At 43.1% G+C, this 25,034-nt stretch overlaps 1 protein-coding gene across 4 annotated transcripts in view; it reads left to right on the top strand.

The window, feature by feature from the left end:
- DPYD (dihydropyrimidine dehydrogenase) overlaps nucleotides 1-25,034 on the top strand; it is a 520,906-nt gene that overhangs the window by 420,938 nt on the left and 74,934 nt on the right. The window lies entirely within an intron of this gene.

The raw sequence follows: 25,034 nt of genomic DNA, 5'->3' as shown, positions 1-25,034 counted from the left end.
GCTGAATCAGGCCGGACAGACAAAAGGAAACAGCTTTCTTTCATGTAGTTCTATTGTGTGTTAAAAACAGGAAGGCTGTCCTGTGGCGATTATCTTGCTGCGTGTGTCGTGTGTGTGTGTGTGTGTGTGTGTGTTTTAATTGACTTATAAATGTATGGAAATCGTTTACTGCAGTAAATTGGTCCATAGCCTTGCACAGATAAATACACTTTTGTGCTTAATAGGCAGTATTTAAAGTAAATATAGAAATGTAAAGAAAGGCATTAGCTTGAGGCAAAAATAGAGCCATTCGGTTTAATCTCTGTGCACGTCAAGTGTGCGCAAAGAGACTGAGACGCAGACAGACGGACAGGAGAGGAAGAGGAAACCGTTCTCTTGGGGTTTAAGGACTTCCTAGGCTTTATTATCCCGCTTCAATTTTTTCCCAGTCTGCCATGTTGACAGCAAAAGAATAAAAGAGGTCACAGAGGGTGCTGCACATTAAAAATTAATAAAAGAACTATTGCAGTAGTATTTTATATAAGTAACACCGTTCGGTGGTATTTTCTCTCCCCCCCCCCCTTCTTTCATTTTAAGCTGCCATTTCTGAATTCCTTCATGGCAATGTCAGACCAATAAAACTGTAAAATTGCTGCATGATGAAAAGCGTGTCCTCTACGGCACAAATTTTAAGTATGTGTATAGTACAGATTACAGCAGTACCTGGACTCCTTGCGCTTTTCCAGGCCTGTCCCCATTTCCATAGTAAAGCTCTGCTTTCATGGTTGGAAATTCACCTCTTTGGGGAGCAAGGGAATATCACTCACAACTGGAACCCTCCTGATCTGTGAAAAAAGGGTGAGAGATTTTCGAAGCTAAACTTAAAAAGAGTATTGAAAACAACAATAGACAGCCTTCCGCCCTTTCCATTTCTTTTGTAGCAAGGCTTTAAATGTTCAGCATTTACAGGGGAGGAGAGTGGGAGAGCAAAATTAAGTAGGACAACCAAGCTTAAGCATTTCAAGTCCCATTGTTTTCAATGGGACCAGTGTGGTTTGTGGTGAAATTTTTCGTAGGGGAACATTTAGGGCCAGAGCCACCAGCTTGCGAAGGCGATGGGCAGGGAGACGTTACATGCATGGCATCTTGACGTCCTAGTGTCATGTGTGTGAGAATCGATCTTCCCTCCCTAATCCAAGCAGAAGCTTCCCGGGCTTTGGAAAGGAGGTGCCAGGGGAACATTTAGGGGACCAGTGGCGGAGGAAGGGGGCAGGGGGCCAGTCTGCCCCTGATGCCATCTCTGAGGGGGAGACAAGAAGGCACCCCGCGGGGGAGTTACCCGCTCCCCCGGGTGTGACAACACGAGCCGCTGCCATTGCGCATGTGGAGAATCCTCCGCTCGTGGCTGCACCCTCCACTGCCATCTGTACGGCGCTCAGGCACCTTAAGGACGGTGGCAGGATCCCTCAGTGGCCGCTGCAGCCACAAGCAGAGGATCCCGCCACCAAAAATACGGCGCACGCTCGGTACAGAATGGCTTGTGCATGTGCAGTACATAGCGACACACACACATGCACACTGGGTGGTTTGCCCCACCCCCGACATCCCGCACCAGGGGGCGGTTCGTCCTTCGACCCTGTAGGGGGCTGGCCTAGACTCCCCCTAGTCCACTGACCACATACCACTGAATGGGAGAGTGATAAGCAGGGGATCAGCTCATCCATTCAGCTCTTAAGCATGGTAGCTTTCAGAAAAAAGTTATCCTAGATTTTAATTAACTTCATTTAAAAACATCCAAATTCTGGTTAGGGGTAAACCAATTCCGAAGAGAGACAAATAGTTATTCAGGTGTAACTTTAAGAGCTTGTGCTTGCTTTCCCCTCCTCCCTCCCATTCTTTTTTCCTTGCGTGTCATGTCATTTAGATTGCTATCCTGAGAGGAGGGACTGCTTTAATACTGATTATTTAAGCTGCTCTGAGAGACCTTGTGCCGAAAGGGCAATATCTAAATGCCAAAAACAAACAAACATGCTCTGCCTATTCTGAAGTGTTGCTGCAAGGAATGGATCTGGGTATAAGCCTTCTGGCCTTTATTAGCTCAGGCTCTTTGTGATGCCCAGGACTTCAGCTTTTACTAGGGTCTGGCTTTTCGCTTTTCCAGTATGAGAGCCAGAAGAAACTTCACCCCTTAGGATACCTGTGTATGAAAATGTGTGTGCTATCTTCGTCAAGAGACACAAAGCCACTATGCTTAGTAGAACTTGTTAATACTTCATGTTTCTTGCTCCTGTGAGTTCTCCTGGCTGTCCCCCAAGCACCGGCTCACATGAATAGACAGAGAGAACATTTTAAACTTCTGCAAGGGTTGCTGTGTCCATGAGGTTAGTGAGACTCCCTTCCTGCTGTTGTATGCACATGTAGATCGCAGACTGATGGCCACCTGTGCTGCAAGCTAGGGCATTCATCCCACCTTGATTATTTCCTCCCTATAATCCCAGTCTTTGACTCAGTGCAGGAGTAATTTGGGAAGAATGAAGGCAAGATTGTTGCTTGGTATGTGCCAAAGAGCCAGTTTGCTGCAGTATATATAAGCCGGAGGAGGAGGAGGAGGAGGAGGAGGAGGAGGAGGAGGAGGAGGAGGAGGAGGAGGAGGGTGTAGAGTGCCAGGCTCACTCCCTTTGGCACTGCAGCTTGAGTGGTGAGGAACAAACAACACTAGCAGTGCTGTAGATTTCCACCCAAGGAGAAATCTGTTCAAAAGTTCTGTTTCTGATGGAGCAGACGGGTGTTCTGAAAGTGCTTACTTTACTCACCAGTCTTCTGGTACCTGGCTAATGTAGGACTCTTTAAGTTCTGGCCAAAGCCAATTGGGTTCCTCCCCAGGAAATACTGAGGGTTGTTTGCATACCTGTGATTTTTTTTTAAGCCACCGTCAGACTGGGGCCTGCTCAGGTCTGAACACAGGTGGGATGAAGGGGTCTTCAGCCCCCTCAATATTTGTTGGCAAGGGGCCCAATGTTGAGAGGGCGGAGGAGGCTGAGCGTGGTAGAATATCAGTGGCTAGCTCCTCCTGAGCCTGAGAGTGGAGGAGCCAGCATTGAAGCCACATGGTGCTGGGCTCTGGGCTCAGCCTCCTCCCGACGATGTACATGCGTTGCATACGAGACATCAGAGGAGTGTGCGCTGCTGGGTCCCCTCAATGTTGGGCGCAAGACTGTGCCTCTGAGCATGAGTCAGGTTCACTGCTGGACCAAGTTGACCCAGGAATTGGAGTTTCAGTCATGTATGAAAAGATCTGTCTTGGAAATGCCCCAGTGTCAGGCTGCAGAGGAACCAACCCCCGTGGCAGGTTGCCAGGGATGGATAAGACAAGGAAAGGTCCTTACCATCTACTTTTTTTCAATATTTACAGAGAGAGGCTTGAGAATGCAGCCTCTTGTAATAATGGCGTTGTCGCCAGTAAATCTCCACTCCCCTTCTCTCCCACTTCCTCATTTGTCATTTCTTCTACATGTGGCTCTAAGGGCCCTTTGCTTCTGAGTTCTTTGCTCTCCTATTTTTAAGGCTCGCCGGGTTCTGGGAGATGGTGGGTCTGGAATGCTTTCTAGTGGTAACATGTCAGGCAGCCAGCTGTTCCTGCTCTGCCTCCTCCTCCTCTTCTCCCATTATTTCCCACCTTTCCCCCTCATCTTCCTCTGAGCTGTGATCTCCCTCAAACCTCTGTTGTAATTCTGAACTGTCTTCTTCTCTGAAGGAGGCGGTCCCCACCATTCCTCCCCTGCCCAGTCGCTCACACCCGGAGAAATTTGCACGTCCCGATGCAAAATGCCACAAGTCTCCATCAGTCATGACTGCCTGTGTGTTTTAAAATATAAACCCAACAGCATTTGTCCCGTGGATTGCCCTGAGAGTGCAAAGCAGAACACTGGCACTTTTTATTTGGAAGCTTTCCACTTAAAAGGATTTATAGTTCAAACTGTCTGGCTGCGGTTATTTCTGTGCTGTGCAATTGTGGCTACAATTTGTTCTATAGGTGGGCAGCCTGCTGTTTGCAAGCTGCCATGCTATTTTTGTATTACTGAAATAAATTATTCTAATAGGATTAGCTCTAAATTATAGATTTGTAAGAGTAATATAGTTCACATTACTGGCTGTTGATCTTTATTTAAGAAAGAAAAGCCCGTTTTTCAGAATGAATGGCAGCAAAGAAAATCTATAAATAATGCAAATTATTTACTGCATTTGATTTTTTGCCCACCCTTTATTAAGAATTCAGGGCAGGTAGCCATATTGCACAATAGGAAGAGGGTGCTCTCTCCTTAAGGAATAAGATGGTACAGTCTTGTTCATATTATTTATATAAAAATCATGATTTGGTCTCACATCTGCAGTACATAACAAATAGGGGGATTGTCCATGCTGACACCCAGAGGATAAGGTTAGTCAGACACCTGAGGATTTATGAGTCAGTGTGGCCTTGTGTGACCCACCTAAAACCCAGATTTTGAGCAGTTCTCACCTTTTTGTGATAACACATTCCTGTATGGGAGCTTATTGGGCACTTTCCATGAGCAAGAAAGTGTAAAATATGAAACAATCCTAACTAAATATATGTTCCTGACCAACATCAATATCCTGTTCTTCCTTCTCAAAACATGCATTTCTAAATGTATGTTATCTCATACATTTTAAAATGCATTTTAATGCATTGTTTTGAGCAGAAAAATTCATCATTTTTGGGGTGGGGGGAGGGGAGTGAAAATCTGAACTGATAAAGTTCTGCTCCACACATTGGCCTGGGAGATAGTGGTCAGTTCACTTTTCAGAAAGACAAATTACATTAAGTGTCAGAAAACATACTTGTATAACAAACAAACAAAATGAAAATTCCATTCATACCCTTACAGAACACCAGCACATTATCCTACATGAAACCCTTAGAAAACCAAAATAATTCACCATGAAAACATCCCATTTATACCCTACTACATGGTAGATCAGTTATGATCAGAGGTTTTTTTTCTCAGCCAGAACTTGCCAGAACTCGGTTCTGGCACCTCTCAGGTGGGCACCATTGAGAAAGAGGAAGGTGTTTGTGTTGACTTCCAGCACCTCTTTTTCTAGAAAAAAAGCATTGCTTTTGACTCATTATTATCTAGCTCAAAAATGGCAAACCTGTGGTCCTTCAGATATTACTGGGCAAATTAGATATGTTCACATTCAGGTCCTAAACAAAAGTATTCCTAATTGTGTTTTTGCCTCTCTCTTTTTTTAAGAGATAAAGTTTTGGGATGGATGCTAAGTTTGCCATTCCCTACTAACTTCTGTGTTTGGAGGGTCTGTCTGGGGATATTTTATTTATTTATGCATAAAAATATTTATAGACTGCCATATCATAAAAAATATCAAAGTGGTTTACAATAGTTTCTGTATGTAATAAAAAACACATAAAAAACAATAAAACCAGAAACCATCAACTAACTCTTACACTGAACACCCGCAATCTTGCCTCTCACCTCTCACACAAAACACAGGGGAAATGAATATATATATATATATATATATATATATATATATATATATATATATATATGCCTGCCTGTCTTTCAAATAATGTAATTAAACCATCTGAGAAAACCCTGACAGGAAAGTACCAATAAGATCATTTGTTACGTCGAAACATACAGTGGAATAAATGTTGTTATCAATAGGACCCATATATGCTAAATCTCTTAGAAATAGATAACATTAATTTGAAGAGCAAAGAGGCTGAATGAATAATAGCTTGTTGTTGTTGTTGTTGTTGTTGTTGTTGTTGTTGTTGTTGTTGTTGTTGTTGTTGTTATTCTTTGACACATCACTTGGTGGAGACCTGGCCGGGGGGCGGGGGAGCAAGGAGCTTTCTGTTTTCCAAGTCACAAGTTGTTTATTGATTACGTGATGTCAGCTCTAGTCATTAGACACGAATCGAAATCCAGCCATCGTGAAGCAGGAAATGTATGTGATATGCATGCGCGCTGAGAGCAGAGGGTGCAATTCAGCGCGGTTAAAATCAATTGGACTTTTACCATTTATTTTAGTGGGAGGTAAATTGCACCTGGAGAGAGAATCAGACGGAATAGGCGAGAGCACGTTAGAGCCTGCTTTGGAGAGCGGGGGGCTACGATAAGCCTACTCAGAGAGCAGGGTTGAAACACAAATCGGATACGATTTTAATTTGGGGCTATTATTTCTGTTAAGTGTAGTTCACCCATTAGTGTGGCTCATTTGCATGCATTATGTACACGGACTTACAAAGAATTCTCTTTATTCCATTAGGGCAGTACTGCATGCCGTCTCGCTTCCCCCCACCCCCTCCAACGCACTGCCGTCAGTGGTCTGTGCAGAAAGAGATCAGAGTCCTAATAATAGATTTTTGACAGTGAGCTTGCCTGCTACCTGCCCTACACTAATCCCCACTGTTCATGTTTGCTTCATGGCAACAAAGCAGACAGAAGGAAAATGCCAAGTGCTGAGTTTGAGGTACAGGCCTGCCATAGCTTGACATTTCAGCAGAATAGCAGCTTATGAGATGCATAATTTTTCAGCTGGGACTCAGCTGCCATTTCCATAGAAGCTCGCAGCTCATCGACTGACTTAAGAACCGGGGCAAAGGTTTATGGAGCACGGACCAGGGGCTATGTCCCCTTCCGTTGCTGTTTTTTAAAAGGCGAGGGATATAATCTGAATCTTCAGAAAGTTCACAATCAGCACTTCTTTTAAATAAACAAGGAGCCTTCAAAGTTGCAACTCTTCCCACACAACTGCCCAGCATGTGTTTCATGTGCAGGCCTGAGTAGATGTTTAAAGAATGAATGGACATTGTTTTATTCGTATTGTTTGGGAAGCTTACCTGGAATTTATAGCCTTAATTTTCACAATGAACAGCAGCAGACCATTCTCTCAGACACTTTTAAGCTTACAAATATAATAATAATAATAATAATAATAATAATAATAATAATAATAATAATAATAATAATAATGGTACTTAGCATTTTTTGTGTTTCAAGGGTTCAAAGCTTGATTAAATTTTGCATTAGCCTTGCAAGGTGGGCCTGTATTCTTCTCAGCATATTGCGGATGGGGTGTTTCGGCTGAGAATAGCATTTCACCTTAGGCATAGCTGCCAAGTCTCCCACTGAAAAATGCAGGATCAGCAGCGGCGCGGCACCGGAAGTCGCTTCTATGCTTGTCTGGACATGCATAGAAGCAACTTCCGGTGCCGGCGCTGCCCAATTTCCAGTGCCCATACATGGGCAGAGCGGCACCGGAAGTCGCTTCTAGGCATGTCTGGACATGCGTAGAAGCAACTTCCAGTGCCGCGCTGCCCGATTTCCGGTGCCCAGACATGGGCAGAGTGGCACCTGAAATGGAGCCTCCCTGGCAAGTAGGAAATCCAGGGGATTTCCGGGATTTTTTTCTATTCAGGACAACAGCGGGAAACGGATTAAAATCCGGGGGTTTCCCGCATAAAACAAGAGACTTGGCAGCTATGCCTTAGGCAAGCTGGTGAGTTCATGTCTGCAGCTTAATTTGAACTGAGGACTCACTGGCTCACAGTTACGATATCTAGTTCCATTATTGGCTGCCCAGCATCTCTCTTTGGTATGTATATATTTTTTATTCAAACCACCATATGGTTAACTAAATCACAATGGATCCCTATACATCCCTACACCCCATTAAGTTCAAGAGCACTTACTCCTAAGTAATTGGGATAGAATTGCAGTGAGAAGGGAATGGGATTTGGGATCCTTCCTCCGCCTCACCTCCCACCCCCGGTAACATTTCTTGAGTGTGAATTTAAATATTCAAAATCATCTACTTTGTTCAGGAAGGGGGGGGGAATACACCTTAGGATGTAGATTCTGCCAAACATTTAGTTTAATTTAGTGGTATGCTTCTTTCGGAGCCTAGATAGTTGTTCGCTGTAGCACAGTATTACATAGAACAATGGCACAGTACATTGGATTAATTAAAGAATCCTTGCTGCGAACTGAGTTCTGAGTATGTCAAGATTTCAATTTTATGTTAAATATTTTCTAAAAGGCCAGAACCTTAAATCTCAGGGGTTGTACCAAGCAGTGAGCTGTGAATTTAACCATAGGCTAACTGCTAATGATAAGGAAAAGAGTCCAACTTGAGGCAGCTGTAATACAGTCATTGGATTAGGCTATCAATCACCCTGCTCCCCAAGGAAAAGGGAAAAGAAGACAAAACAGTGAAAAGGGAAATTAGGAAAGGAAGGCATGACTGGAATGAGATTCTTCACAAAATTTATCCGCGAGTTGCCCTTGTATCTCCCAAGTATCAGACAGAAATGTCCAGTGCTGCTTTTAGGCTAGGAGCCTCTTGTTCCAGAGCCTTGGAGTCCGCACAGATCAGCACTTGCTATCTCTAATCCTTGTAAAATAGGGATAATTATTTTTTTAGTTTTGTTTTTAAGCAAAGTGCACTGTGCAGCTGACATGGAGTTGTAGCTGATGCTCTGCGCGCATAGTTCCGTTGGCACTGTGGGACTTCCGTTTCCTCTCCTTCCCCTGCTGCTTCCCTGATGGGTCCCCCAACCCTGTGGAGCAGACTTTGAAGGCATACAAAGGAAACAGGAGAGGAAACACAGGTACACACACAGGAGTCTGCAGCAGTGGGTATGACCCATACATTGTTTTAGTTAGCTGAGGCCAAAATACACATATCATGCCCACATATGTACCAGTAGCATGATGGCCTTTCTTTTGTCTGTTTCAGTGGAAAGCTACTTTGAGAAGCACTGATTGAGAGCAGCAAAAGTGGGAGTGTAGGTGGGACCCGAGACCTTCCCTGCCTGCCATTTCCCAGCTCCAAATTTGCCACATGCAGGGATTCAAACACATGTTTGCTTTCACATTTCCAAACACAGTAGGCTGCATTAATTAACGTGGTGCATTTGCTGAGTATTATGCATGCTCGTGTTTTTCTTTTTTAAAAAAATGGTAAGAAGTGTTATCCCAGTTTTCCTTGTTAGATACCCAGAGTAACTTATGACAAGCTACAATGACACAAAAAACAGAATACATCATAATCAATTAAAATATGTAAAAAGTTTTTTTTAAAAAAACAACAGCAACAACACAGCAGTCAGTTATAATCATATGCAACAAATAGTCAAAATAATTTTTTGAAAATTAAAAAATTGTCCAGTAGCACCTTAGACACCAACAAAGTTTGTTTTTGGTATAATAATAATAATAATAATAATAATAATAATAATAATAATTTATTATTTGTACCCCGCCCATCTGGCTGAGTCTCCCCAGCCACTCTGGGCGACTTCCAACCCAATATTAAAAACAGTACAGCATCAAACATTAAAAACTTCCCTAAACAGGGCCGCCTTCAGTTGTCTTTTAAAAGTAAAATAGTTGCTTATTGCCTTGACATCTGCTGGGAGGGCATTCCACAGGGCGGGTGCCACTACCGAGAAGGCCCTCTGTCTGGTTCATGTGCATGCTCACTTCTTCAGATCGTGTGCAGATGCATGCACACGAAAGCTTATACCCAGAACAAACTTAGTTGGTCTCTAAGGTGCTACTGTGTCAGACTAACACACCTGAACCACAAACGTGGCCAAGAAATCAATATAGCAAACCAAAACCTAGTAAGCCAAACCAAAAAGCTATTGGTGTACTGAGGAAATGCTGACAGAGAAACAGCTAGATGGGTTACCTCAAGGCAGGGAGTTCAATCCAGAGCCTGGACACATAGAGGAACAAAAAAAAAATGCTTTATACAAACGATCTAGTTCAGTATTCTCTACACTGACAGCTGCTCTTTAGGGATTGAGACTGATGACATTCCCAACCTTGCCCGGAGGTTCGGAGGATTGAACCTGGGATTGTCTGCATGGAAAGCAAATGCTGTGCCACTGAGCTACAACCCTTCCCCAATTGAGGAGGCCCTCATATCCATCTCTGCTCAACATGTATCAGATGTTGATGGAATGTGGAGGAGAGCCTCTCCTGCAGAGCTTAATAGACATGCAGGTTCAAAGCTGTTTAGGTTACCTGGTCCTGACCCTAACCAGTAGTGAACTGGAAGTCGGTACAGTTGATGTACCATAATAAGGAAATTACTTGCTTCTGTGACTTCTGGCCCACCAACCTTGTGGACTACAGTAGCTGGAATTACCAATCTCCTTTCAATGACAGCCCCACATAGACTGCATCCCAACAATCCAATAGTACATCTTTTATGCTGAGCACTAATAATGGGTCAGATAATTTTGTTTGATAGGCAACCATATCTGTGTTAGGTCTTTCTGGATAGTATCTACTGTATAGGACTTTTGATTTTCCCTGTCTCCTGATTTCCTGCTCCTATAAGGTCAGCTCTTCCACCCACCCTTTTGAACCTTTCAGACATGAATCTAATAGTGTGGTCAATGTAATGGCATTAGTGTTGTGGGGGAGTATTGTTTCAGTTTGTTATTATGCTATGTATTGTTGTATAATTATATTGTAAAGTAAAAAAAAAACTGTGGGAGTTATTGGTTTGCTTTGTTTTCATATTATTTTGTGTTTTCATTTTGCATTGTTATGCTGTGAACTGGATCTTTGGATGAAAGGTGGTATTGAAATTTAATAAATAATAATAATTAAAGCAGTGGAACATTTTGCTCTAGGCTTTCTCATGTAATACTTCTGATGCTTTGAAACCATTATGACTGAGTTTCATACTGACAGCCATAAGAGGGTCCATCGATGGGCACAAATGCCCAGTTGTCAAGGGAGTTCATGAATGAGAAGGTGGAACAGGCAGGTGTTGTTGTTTAGTCATCTTAGTTGTGTTCGACTATCCGTAGCCCCATGAACCAGAGCATGCCTTGTAAACACTCACTTTCTTCTCAGAGCTTCTCCTTTTTTATGTCCATGGAGATTTGGGGGGGCAAAATACTGGAGTGGTTTGCCAGTTCCTTCTCCAGGTGGATCACATTTAGTCTAAACTCTCAGCTATGACCTGTCCATCTTGGGTGGCCCTGCATGGCATAGCTCATAGCTTCTTGGAGTTATTCAAGCTCCTTCACCACGACAAGGCAGTGATCCATGAAGGGGAGAACAGGCAAGTAGATCGCTATAAATCATGTTGTTCTTGGGAATGAAGAGCAGAAATGATTGTATGTGATGTTGCTCTGGTAGGCATGGTGTTCTGTGCACCAAGACACTATTTTATTTTTTAAGCTTTTTAATTTATACATTTCATTAGTTTTACAATCAATTTAACATGTCTTGTTTAGGAATCAATGTTATGTAAGCATTCTTCCATGATTCTGGCAGCTCGCCTGTATTTAAAATCATATTCATTATGTCTGTATAAGATGATCCTGCAACTTCTTATAGTATATTGCTTGAAAGACCATCAGGTCCTGGTGCTTTCAAAGGTTTTGCCTGTAAAATTACTTGCTGTAATTTCATCGTTGTCACTTGCACCAAGACACCATTGCTTCCTTTGTATCATAAGTTTGTAACTGATCTACTGTCATGGCTCTAGAGGCAAACAGACTGTCAAGTAAACACCTGCCTGCAAGTAGGTCTATTCACTTCCAGATTGATAAAGCGAGGGAAATGGAATGAAGGTGGGCGGAGGGGCAGGGCTACTTGAGAACTGTGAGCATGTATGCACATACTGAAAATGTGGCTGGCAAAGAGCTCTTACTGCATTGAGGTCAACCAGAAATATTACAAGGTTGGCGTCAAGACCCAAATTCCATAATATACAGGGGAGTGCCAGCAGCAAAGAGCATGCATGACTCATATGGTCCTTCAGAAGGGGTGAATCTCTGAGACACGCTCAGAAGATCTGAATAGAAAATAGACTACAATGGGTGCCTGTGAGTTGAAGGACAGTGAACAAAGAAACCATTTGCTCTCCTTTGAGTATGCATGAAGTTTCGGTGGGCAAAGGAAGTCGAGAATTCAGGCTTGGGGATATCATTCCAAATGGCAGCCCTAGCAAAAGGGCTTTCTGTAGCATCCTGAAGGTGTGTGCTGCAGTCAGAGAGCAGGCACACCACATTGCACAACTCACAAAGCAAATAGTCTCAGGTGATATAAGCAAACCGATGGTTTGGAAATTTGTTCCTCCTTATAATTTTGGGGAAACATTTCGGAAATGTAAATGAATTCATCTGTACAGCAGCTGCTTTATCAAAGGGCTGCCCAAGGCATCTGATATGAACTTTGCTCAGTTTTCAGTATCACAGCAAAGGAGAAGGAAGGAAGGTTGATTTCGGCATTTGATGAAAAAGAAACGCCACAAAGATGTAAAGTGCCTAGTATTTAATAAAGGTGAAAAGGTGAAAAGTATCTAATAGGCTCATACGAACAATCGCATAATGCACTTTATCGTTTTTCAGTTGCCAATGGTATATAGGAATGTGTGTGTATACACACACACACACACACACACACACACACACACACCCCTCTACTTTGAAAGGCTCAAAACAAATTTCAACAATTTAATCTCAACGTTAGAAAAAGGATCACAGCAGCCTCTCCAGTGTTTTGTCTATAAGCTAGTTTTTGTAAAGACTCGTGACATGCTCCCTGGGTGCTAAATATTGACAAGCATGCTCTGGCAAGCAGGATCAAGCTTGTTGAATTAACACAGCTCAAGTCTCTGCATTGACACAGTAACCCGAGTCTGAAAACTATTATTCTACTCCATTTGTTTTGGCATTATAGGTGATGCTATCCAGTTGAATTTTGAATATTATTATTATTGCTCTTTTTATATTCTGTATCTTGCAGATTAAAAGAAGATTCTTTTTCTTCATAGCTGCTTGTATAACATGAAAGTTGCCCACATTTCATTTTCCTGTTTGGTATATTTATATCAACCTGTAGAAATCTCTTTCTTCCCCACTTCTCAATTCCCTTAAGACAGTTCACAGAACACATTTTAAAAAGTATTATTTAAAATCTCTCTCTTTCTGTTCTCTACTAACACCAGATGCTCAGAATCTAACTCTAGCTATACCAAATCCCTGAGAAAAGAAAGTCAGTAATTGATAAAATTAACAGCAAAGACTTCCTTCCTTAAAAAAAGAAAGAAAAGGGCAAATATCCTTTATATTCTATTTTATTTCTACCTATTCCATACCCTCCAACACTTTTCCAATGAAAATAGGGACGTCCTATTATTATTATTATTATTATTCTTATTATTCCCTGCCCATCTGACTGGATTGCTCCAGCCACTCTGGGCAGCTTCCAACATACTGTATATAAAAACATGATAAAACATTAAACATTTAAAAACTTCCTAATACAAGGCTGCCTTCAGATGTCTTCTAAAGGTTGTATAGTATAGTATAGGCCCCTTTGGCTTGGGGGTCGCTTATTCGAAGGATGGGATTTAAGTACATAGAACATTTCCAGGACTTACATGGAAGAGACCTGGGCTGTCCCAGGCTACACAACACAACACACACACATTCTTTAGTGTGCATGAACCACACCTCATTCTCTTTTGGGCCCTCCTGGTGTCAGCTAGCCCAGAAAACAGCAGCTACACTGGTAACAGAGACCAGGCAAAGAGATCCTACCTCTCCTGTCTTTAAATAACTCATCTGGCTCCCTATAAGCTTCTCAGCTGGGTTCAAAATATTCGCCTTAAGCTTTATAGCCCTCCATGGCTTAGAACCCCAGTACCTGTTGGACCACACTCTCATCCCACATCAGGCGGAGATTGTCATCTGAGGCCTTTTTCTGGATGCCCTCCTTCATCTCAAATGTGGTGGGTGATGACACAGAAGAGAGCCCTTTTGGTGACAGCTCCTCAGCTTTAGAAAGCCTTTCCCAGAGAAGGCCATCTGGTATCCTGGTTACTCTCATCTAGGCATCAGGCAAAATGCCCCCCCCCCGTTTTTCCAGGCTTTTAAGAGCCACCAGTGTTGGTACAGTGGTACCTTGGTTCTCAAACTTAATCTGTTTCGAAACTCCATTCCAAAACCAAAGCATTCCAAAAACCAAGGCACGCTTTCCCATAGAAAGTAATGCAAAATGGATTAATCCGTTCCAGACTTTTAAAAACAACCCCAAAGCAGCAATTTAACATGAATTTTACTATCTAACGAGACCATTCATCCTTAAAATGAAAGCAATAATCAATGCACTGTACTATAAAATAAGACAGTATTGTAGATGATAAAAATGAAAATTGTTATTTTTTTCTTATCTGCACTGATAGTCATTGTTTGAATGGGGAGCTTTTATCCATTTCCACAGTCATACAATCAATCAAGCAATCAATCAATCAGTAGCTGAACTGGGTTCCATGCATTTACAAAAACAGATTAACCGAAAAACGCAAAATAAATATCAAAAACAAAAGCACCAAACTTAATCCGTTCCGTTTGACTTCCGAAATGTTCAAAAACCAAGGTGCAGCTTCTGATTGGTGCAGGTGCCCCAGAAACAATAGCCAACAGCTGCATTGGACAATCAGCTTCCGAAAAAGTTCAAAAACTGGAACCCTTACTTCCGGGTTTTTGGCATTTGGGAACCAAGGCGTTTGAGAACCAAGGTACCACTGTATTTTAAGCTGAGAACAGTTTTGAGTTTACTGTCTACTTGAATGGATGATTGTTGTTTTAGCTCATCTCATGATGGAATGCATTGCTTTATTATCTATGTTTTTATTGCACTTCTGTTGTTTCTTAACTACCTTGCTAACCACCCTGGAAACAGACGTTTGTGTTGAAGGAGCAGGTTATAAATTACGTGGATAAAGTAAACCCTCGGGCCTAATACGTGAAGCATGCAAACAGGTGAAGACCAGATCAATGTGGGATTAGTAACGGGCTTCATACCTTGGCTGTTATCCTGAAGGAAATATGGGATATCAGTGTAAGCAGAATGTTCAAGGCAGTTGACAAGAATGTTTTCACTTGTAGCATTTCAGCAGCCTAGTGATTTTTGCAGTGGGAGAGAGGTTGCACACTCATGACAATGGGGAAAGAGGGAATGGACAACACACTATCCCCTCCAATGCCTCAAGTTATACTTCTTTCTTACCTTGTAGTACACATGTATGTTTTCAGATCTCCGTTTATTTTATTTGAAGAGGTGCTCACCTGTATGGATGATATTTAAGGTGAGACCTCTCTGCATTTGTGCAAGGCATTGATTTTCCTGCATCGGTGTCCCCTGTGAGATGTGATTCTGTGTAATACCTCTCTCTCTTTTTGTTAAAACACTTTGATATTTTTTTTCCGATGAAAGGGGCATGTTACTTGCAAAGATTGGTTGGGTCTGATGCTAAATGTTTTCAGATCAAACGGGCATGTTCTTTGTGGGTGCATGGAACAGAGTTAATTCAACTCAGTTTTGATCAGCCAGCATTGCTCCAAAGAAGAAATCCGCTGAGCACAGTTAGGCACACTTTTGTATGATTACCATCTTTCTCTTTCATGCAGGCTGGGGAACTCGCTGTGTACGAAAATTAAGGACCCTCCTCACCCTCTGAGATGCCCTTGTTAGATAACAATTAAAATGATCTGATACGGCAGCACGTTGGGATACTCTTGCATCTCTTTGTGTTGCTTCTGAATAAATCAAGCACTGCCGCTAATCCTGTTTAACTTTCATCAATGCAAAAACTCTGAACCAAAATATGACCTGCAAAACCTGAAGCCAGCATACTGGGAGTATGTATATTAGGCTAATTAAACTAGCTGGGAAACTGCCTCCCTCTGAAAAAAAGAAAAAGATACTATACTTACCAGTCTGTGTAAGTAATACACAGTCAGTCTGTGTGAGGCAGTAGCTTACTTCCTGGGGCTATCCGATAAACCATGGCATCCCCTCTAACTGACCAAGTAGTGATGGTAATATTTGAATAGCTGGTGCACACAGGCTCCCTCCCTAATAGACCCAGAAGAGTGAGCATGCCTGTTCTCCTTCCTGTGACTTAGACATTGTGTATAACCAACTCACGTGTGCTCTGTATTTTCAGCCCAAAGAATGGCTGGATAGATAGATAGATAGATAGATAGATAGATAGATAGATAGATAGATAGATAGATAGATAGATAGATAGATGCATGGATGCATGGATGCATGGATGCATGGATGGATGACACTGTTGTGGCAGGTGTATGCATGTATACAGCCGATGACACATGGGGGAATGCATGGACAAGCCCCAGACTTTCTCCTTCACCCCATTACATTTAGAGCAGTGGTGGCTAAACTTTCTCTGCCCAATGGGTGCAGTGACTAACAGTCAACCCTTGGGGGGCTGCATATCAAAGTGGGCATGCCCATTTTTCTTTTATTTTAATAAAATAAACTTTGATATTTTATTTTATAAATGAAATAAAAGGAGCGTCTCCACCCCCATCGTTCCGCCCGGACACTGAGGTCCAGTGCCGAGGGCCTTCTGGCGGTTCCCTCGCTACGAGAAGCCAAGTTACAGGGAACCAGGCAGAGGGCCTTCTCGGTAGTGGCACCCACCCTGTGGAATGCCCTCCCACCAGAGGTCAAAGAGAACAACAATTACCAGACCTTTAGAAGGCATCTTAAGGCAGCCCTGTTTAGGGAAGCTTTTAATGTTTGATGGATTTCTGTATTTTAATATTTTGTTGGAAGCCGCCCAGAGTGGCTGGGGGAACCCGGCCAGATGGGCGGGGCATAAATAATAAATTATTATTATTATTATTATTATTATTATTATTATTATTATTATTATTATTAAGGGGGATCAATTTTAGGGTTCTGCAGGGCTCAAAAATCCTTTTGGGATTTTCAGCATCACAGCACAAGGCCCACTGGAGTGGCCAACACCTGACCAGCTACTGAGCAGGCACACAGGTTACCTGGGGGTCTTCCCCACTATAGTGAGATATTGAATTGTATTTCTATTTAAATTACAGTATAGAAATTATTTCCGAATTCGTATATCAGTTACCATACGCACATTTAATGCAAATTGGTTTCCCCCCCTTTTGTCCATTGATGATGTAACTCTTCTCTTTTGGTCATCCTTAACTGCTACACTAGGCTCATTATGCTACAGTACAGCAAGAATTGCCAACATGGCACCAGTGGGCACACATGCAACCCCAGTGGCCCTCCAGCTGTTTTGGACTACAATTCCCATCTTCCCCAACCACTGGTCCTGTTAGCTAGGGATCATGGGAGTTGTAGGCCAAAACATCTGGAGGACCGCAGTTTGGGGATGCCTGCTCTTGAGTATAGTAATGGGTCCATGGTCCATGTGGTCACGAAGAGTCAGACACGACTAAACAACTAAACAACAACAACAAATATAGTAATGGGTAGTAGAATTAAAGTTGAGCTGCATTGTTTGTGGTAGCCCACTTTGGGATCCAGGAAGCAGTAGGGTGTAACTCTGGTTGAATTTACTCTGACCTACTTCTGAGTAAAGACACAGAGGATTGTGTCATTAGCAATACTGTAGTTCCAGAGCTCCATAATATTGGCATCCTATATACAGTCTCACACATAGTATGGGCATGAATTGTTTGGCACATCCTACATCTCATTTATTTTAGGTTCCTTGCCTTCCCTTGTTGTTGTTGTTGTTTTTAAAATAAAGCATTTAAGTCTTTCATTTTAAAAAAATGCTGCAAATTAAAAAGCAATTAAATAAAAAAGAAGTGATGCATTAAAAACAGAAGCTTCATTGACTTCTGTGAATATTTTCATTAAAAAACAACAACACAATGTGGGGTTTCAGTTCAAAGCTATAGAAACAATAGCAGAAAGAAATGTTTGGAAATGGTTATGAAGATATAATTACAAAAAGTATTCTTGTTGCACAAGCAGACTCCGCATCTGTCATCTAGTGGTTTAATGCTTGTGGTAGTTATTAGCTGAATATTCCTGTTATTACCATTCTGCAAGCAAGCGCCTTTCTTGAAACTGATTGATGCTTAGGAATAAAAGATATCTATTATACGTTGCCTGCTCCTAAGGACCAATCTTACAAGCCAGAATGCCTTCACAGAAATGATGATACCTCATCTTTCTGGAACTAATCGCCGCAGAAGAAAGTTAAAGGGTTGAAATCATGATATCTCCCTGTCTACCCTCCCCGAACAACCTTCATTGCATTGTATCCCCATTCCACTACCAAATGATGGTGGTATTTTATCTGTCAATGGTGACAGCGGTGGAACATGTCTTTATTCTGCTGGAGGTATAGACAAATAATTTGTAATATACTATATAAAGAGTTTATAATATATGAGGAGTTACTTTGGAAAATGGGCTTCTATAGGATTTAAGGGCCATCTTATACCTTGCCTCATGAATGGCCCACCTATTCCACACCCCGGCAAAGTTTAAGAACATAAGCCAGGATAGGTGACACCTGGCTTGAGAGCAGTACATGTGAAAAGGATCTAGGAGTCTTGGTAGACCACAAACTTGACATGAGTCAACAGTGTGATGCAGTAGCTAAAAAAGCCAATGCAATTCTGGGCTGCATCAATAGGAGTATAGCGTCTAGATCAAGGGAAGTAATAGTACCACTGTATTCTGCTCTGGTCAGACCTCACCTGGAGTACTGTGTCCAGTTCTGGGCACCACAGTTCAAGAAGGATACTGACAAGCTGGAACGTGTCCAGAAGAGGGCAACCAAAATGGTCAAAGGCTTGGAAACAATGCCTTATGAGGAACGGCTTAGGGAGCTGGGTATGTTTAGCCTGGAGAAGAGAAGGTTAAGGGGTGATATGATAGCCATGTTCAAATATATAAAGGATGTCATATAGAGGAGGGTGAAAGGTTGTTTTCTGCTACTCCAGAGAAGTGGACACGGAGCAATGGATTCAAACTACAAGAAAGAAGCTTCCACCTAAACATTAGGAAGAACTTCCTGACAGTAAGAGCTGTTCGACAGTGGAATTTGCTGCCAAGAAGTGTGGTGGAGTCTCCTTCTTTGGAGGTCTTTAAGCGGAGGTTTGACAGCCATATGTCAAGAATGCTTTGATGGTGTTTCCTGCTTGGCAGGGGGTTGGACTGGATGGCCCTTGTGGTCTCTTCCAACTCTATGATTCTATGCTTGATATCTGATTTTTATTTTATGCTGAGACTTTTTTTATATTGCCTTTCCATTGGTGGTGTGGTTAAACATCTTTATGTTTTTGGTGCTGTGTTTTAATCTTCGGGTTGCCCACTCTCCTGGAAACCTTTAACTGAATGGTGGCATAAAGATTTTGGGAATGAGTAATAAAATAAGAGCTCTGTTAGATCAGACCCAAGCCCAACAGCCAACCAGTTGCCTCCAGAAAGATGACATGGGGGACATCACTGACTGGCTGTTTCTCCCCAGGAATACACTCTCTGAATCTGGAGCTTCTATACAGACATCATAAGAAATAGCCAGTGATAGTTCTGCTCCTCCATTGTCTAATTGCCTTTTCAAGTCACCCAAGCCTGCAGCCATGGGACACGGGTGGCGCTGTGGTCTAAACCACTGAGCCTAGGGCTTGCCGTTCAGGAGGTCGGTGGTTCGAATCCCCACGACGGGGTGAGCTCCCATTGCTCGGTCCCTGCTCCTGGCAACCTAGCAGTTCGAAAGCACATCAAAGTGCAAGTAGATAAATAGGTACCGCTCTGGCGGGAAGGTAAACGGCGTTTCCGTGTGCTGCTCTGGTTCACCAGAAGCGGCTTAGTCATGACCTGGAAGCTGTACGCCGGCTCCCTCAGCCAGTAAAGCGAGATGAGCGCTGCAACCCCAGAGTCAGTCACGACTGGACCTAATGGTCAGGGGTCCCTTTACCTTTACCTTTAAACCTGCAGCCACCATCACATTTTGTAGCGGTGAATTTTCCACATGCAACTACATCTTCCGTGAATAAGTTGCTCCTTTTTGTCTGTCCTGAATCTCCTGCCGCTCAGTTTTATTGGTTCAAACTGTACCAGCTTCAGATTCATTCATTCATTGATTGATTGATTTATGGGGAATGGGCAGCCTTTTGCAAGATACTCACAGAGGTAGAAATGGAAGGGGTGGCATCTAAGGAATCTCTCCATGCTGATCTTTTTCGGTGTTCTCGGCCAAATAGTACACTTAGGGCTGCAGAGTCTTCACTGGTTCTGAAACAGTATTTGAAGGATCTTCAGTTCCCACATGTTCTACCTGGACCCTGAGATCTTCATTTGAGGCCCTTCTTTGAGGCTGCCCACATGTGAGGTACAGTGAGTGGGTATAAGTGAAAGGATCTTTATAGTGATGACAGCTTGGCTATGGAATGTCTTCTCCTCAGAGTGGCCCACCTAGTGCAGCCAGTAAATCAAAGAGTAAATGTATATAACTAAGTTGTCTTATTGGCTCCAGGATTTCAGCTTGCGCAGCAGAACTTCTCCTCTCCCTCCTCTCCCTGGGGCAAGATATTTGAGGAGTGTACGGAGGGAGGAGAGGAAGGGGAAGTTTCATTGTGCGAGTTGGAACCACTTGCACAAACTTCATTGGATAAAATCCACTCTGGGCGGCTTCCAGCAAAATATTAAAGCACACGCAAAAAAAAAAAAAAACCCTTAAACATTCAAAAATTACCTATACAGGGCTTCTAAAAGTCATCTTCTAAAAGTCAGATAGATGTTTATTTTGTTGACATCTGATGGGAGGGTGTTCCACGGGCGTCACTACCAAGAAGGCTCTCTGCCTGGTTCCCTATAACCTCACTTCTTGCAATGAGGGATTTTCCAGAAGGCGGTTTTCTATAGTTTATTTATTTAGATTCCCCCCCCCCCGCTGCATCCCAGATCACTTGAATATTGGGTGTAATCTACTCAAGTTTTAGTTGATTATTGGTGAGGCTCGATTTGAATCAGTGATGGAAAAGTTTAGGCGGCAACAGGAGGAAAAGAGGAAGGCCTATCCTAACAATGAGTGGTAGTGTTTGTTTATTATATTGTTAGCTACCTCATATACCCTTTTAATATGTCTACAAGGCACCTATATCGAGGCTCTGATTATATGCATATTTTATCTCCGTTTAATCAATGAATTAGTTAAAACAGCAATCAGTTAAAATCCTTTCTCATCAGTTGGCAGCCTTAATTAAAATACACTCATTTCATATTACTCTCCCAACATCCCCATGAGGAATGTTAAGCACCACAGTCGTCTAGCTTTCACAAGTCAATGAGACAAGTTATGTGCTGAGCCCTCAGCGCACTGCTCCTGAATACAAAGGAGCATTTCTGCTCGTGTATCCTGAGGTAAAACGCCGAGCATGCCGTGTGCTAATGTGTTTGAATTTATGTCTTCCAGAAGTTTCAAGATCACTCGGTTTACTAAGCCTTAGTTTTTTCAAAGAAAATTAAGAGAACCCCTGTGCTTAAAATATTTTTTAAATAAATGAATAAATAAATAATGTATGTACAATGCTAATCTTATACCCAAATCCTGGATTGTATCCAGTTGTGACCCTTGTGCTGACAGAAGGAGAATTGATCCAGTGGAGGTTTCTACCAGTGGAAGTGGGAGGGAAGCAATGCCTGCCCCATCCCTACCTCACCACCAGGGCCGTCTCAAGCATGCCGGGCGCCGTGGTGCGGAGATCGCTCCGGCGCCCCCGCCCTAGTGCGCGGTCGCAGCGCTCAGCATAGCTTCTGCGCGGCTCTGCCACACGGCGCCCCCCTGCCAACACGGCGCCCTGGCGCCCCACGCCACCCAGCCTACCCCTAGAGCCGGCCCTGCTCACCACTTGAATGCCCCAAAGTTGCTTCAATGGACAGAATGGGGGATGGCGTGAGTGGGAAATTGGTCGCTTCCAGTTGTGGTGGGGAAGCCCGCCAGCTTGTTGCAATAACGAACTAGCTGATGGTGGAGTATTTGAAGCATTTAGGCAGCTAGACAGAATGATTCCCTCTCCCCACAGGGGGTTGTCCCAACTTTCCCCAGAGCCATTTACGGGGGAAGGACAGGAAGAAGCTCAGTTGTGCAGATAGAGGCCCTTGCACACCACCACAAAGCTCTGAGTGCTTATGGGTATTTGGCAAACCACCTAAGCTGAAAGTACAGGTAGCCAGTTCTTCATCGGGGCCAGCCCTAAGGCAAGGCTGGGTGGCGCAATGCACCAGGGCGCTGGGCCACCAGGTGTGGGTGCCGTGCTGCTGCGCCCGTCAGACAGCCGCGCTTGGAAACGGGGGGGGGGGGGCGGCGCCGGCCGGAGGGATCCTCGCACCACGGCTCCAGATATGCTTAAGACGGCCTTGTTCTTCATACTGATGTAGCAATTTTATTCTGTGGTATTATTATTATTATTCGGGATCACTCACTGGAACTCAGTTCCCACATCTCTCATGTGGGTGCTATTGCCATTCTAAGAGAAAGAGGGAGGAGTTCGTGGTGAGTTCCAGCACCTCTTTTCCTAGAAAAATATAACTACTACTACTACTACTACTACTAATAATAATAATAATTTATTGTTGTTGTTGTTATTATTATTATTATTATTATTATTATTATTATTATTATTATTATTATTAGTGCCCTGCTCATCTGGCTGGGTTGCCCCAGCCACTCTGCAGGTACTGATCTGCCTAATACAAATGAACACTTTGGGTGTTGAAAAAGTGCATATCATGGGTGGGATTTAACTAACACACCCTGTCAGTGGAAGTCTTGAACAAGGACATAATATTAATAATAATTTTATTATTTTTACCCCACCCATCTGTCTGGGTGGCCCCAGCCACTCTGGGCAGCTTCCAACACATATAAAAACATAATGAAAACATAATAAAACATCACGCAATATAAACTTCCCTATACAAGGCTGTCTTCAGATACAAAGTTGTATAGTTATTTATCTCCTTGACATCTGATGGGAGGGTGTTCCACAGGGCAGGCGCCACTACCGAGAAGGCCCTATGCCACCAGGCAACTTCACTTCTCGCAGTGAGGGAACTGCCAGAAAACCTTCAGAGCTAGATCTCGGTGCCTGGGCTGAATGATGTGGTTGGAGATGCTCCTTCAGGTTATAAATGACTGTAGGCTGTATCTATCACCCTAAAGAATAAATCTGATTACTGCTCTACAAATGGCAGAAGAATCACATTTCTTTGTGTAGTTTCTTGATGTGTCTCAAGAAAAATGATGATCAGAATTACCACCAACAGATACTTCTGAAAAAGAAAAGAAAATCATGTTGCTTCTGTTGACTCTGAGAAGTTACCCCAGACTACAGGTGCCACTTATAGTGGTTTAATAGTGATTTCCCAGGGGACTGAGAAGTTTAGTTCTTTGAGGGGACAAACTTATCTCCACATCCTATCAGGTTACAATTTTCAGGGCAAGTGGAGGAATAGCCATGGCAGCTAAATTGATATAAAACCAATATGAGGTTGTAGTGTAGATCAGGACTGTGAGGTAGCTTAAGTAATTCCCATGAAGATTCCAAAGACATTAGAGATTTTCATATTTTTATAGTTAATGCAGTATTCTGATTTTTTTTCTTAAATAAGAGATTAAGTGTGATGCTACAACACTGAATTTCATTCTACAATGTAACAGCCAGTGTGGTGTAGTGGTTAAGAGCGGTAGACTCGTAATCTGGTGAACTGGGTTTGCGTCCCCGCTCTTCCACATGGAGCTGCTGGGTGACCTTGGGCTAGTCACACTTCTCTGAAGTCTCTCAGCCTCACTCACCTCACAGAGTGTTTGTGTGTCGAGGCTTCCCAGAAAATTACCTTAAATAACTCACAACTGACAACAGAATTATGGTTTGGTTTTTGGCAAATAATTTAGGGCCACAACTTTATTAAATACACAATTTTTAATCCGAGTGTTGGCTTAGGCTTTTGGTTATTCACTCGTCCTTCCTAAAGAAGGACTATCCCCATCTGTCCATCTAGGACAGGACTCAATCAGCTGTCCCCTTAGGACAGGACTCACCTCATCTGCCCCACGTGGCAGGACTCACATCAGCTGTCGCCATAGGACAGGACTCACCTCATCTGCCCCACGTGGCAGGACTCACATCAGCTGTCACCATAGGACAGGACTCACCACTGTCCGCTGGGACAGTTCCTGCTCCGACTTCCGCATGGAAGTCAAGTAAACATACCTGGGAGTGAGGAGGTGGCTGCGCCCAGTCATTCCCTCCTCACCTTCACCAAGAATGTTCCTCACGGCTCTTGCTCTTAAAATTGGGCCCACCATTCCCGCCAATGGCGGGATGGTAAGGACAAGAGTGTAAGCCCCGAGATTCCTTTAACGGAATACTTCTATATGGAGCAAACGGAGGTGAGGGTAGGCATCCGTGTGCCACCACCTCTACCAACCGATTAACCAACCAAAAGCCTAACCGCCAACCTAACAAGTTGTGACAATTTGCTAGCGCAGTAGGCGAAAACCAAGAGGCAAAGCCAATCAGCCAATTGGAAAAATTCCTACTGACCCCTGAATACAGGCGGCCCCGAAGGCAATAGCAATGTCGTGCTAACCTGCAAGAAAGAAAGGGCGGGTGGGAGGGGTTCAAACGCCAGGCAAAAATGTGACCAGAAAATGGTGGACGCAGCTTTAAGAGGGGCCCCAACAACCAATCAGATCCAAGGAATTTGCATACGCACGCCCCCCATTACTCAGCATGAGCTGTGGCCTTACACAAACCAAACCCTAAGCTAAATTTCTTAACAGCCCTACCACAATCCGCTTTATATTATATGATATAAAGCGCTTTGTTGTGGGGGAGGAAGGGAAAGGAGAATGTTAGCCGCTTTGAGACTCCTTCGGGTTGTGATAAAGCGGGATATCAAATCCAAACTCTTCTTCTTCTTTTTCTTCATACACACACACACACACACACACACACACACACACTTGTATGTATACTGGGTTTCTTCTACATTTAAATGCATTCATTGGCCATTTTGAAAGATGTGCTTGCTGCGCTGTTTCATTAAGCAGCTGCGTTATCGGGTAATTGTTTAAACATAAAGCCATAGCACTATCAAAAGGAAAGGTGAACTAATGGCATTTGCAAATGTCAGGGA

The sequence above is a fragment of the Zootoca vivipara genome, chromosome 7 (assembly GCF_965207765.1).
Source record: "Zootoca vivipara chromosome 7, rZooViv2.hap1.1, whole genome shotgun sequence".
In the NCBI taxonomy this organism is placed as follows: domain Eukaryota; kingdom Metazoa; phylum Chordata; class Lepidosauria; order Squamata; family Lacertidae; genus Zootoca; species Zootoca vivipara.
This window is presented reverse-complemented; position numbering and strand designations above follow the sequence as displayed.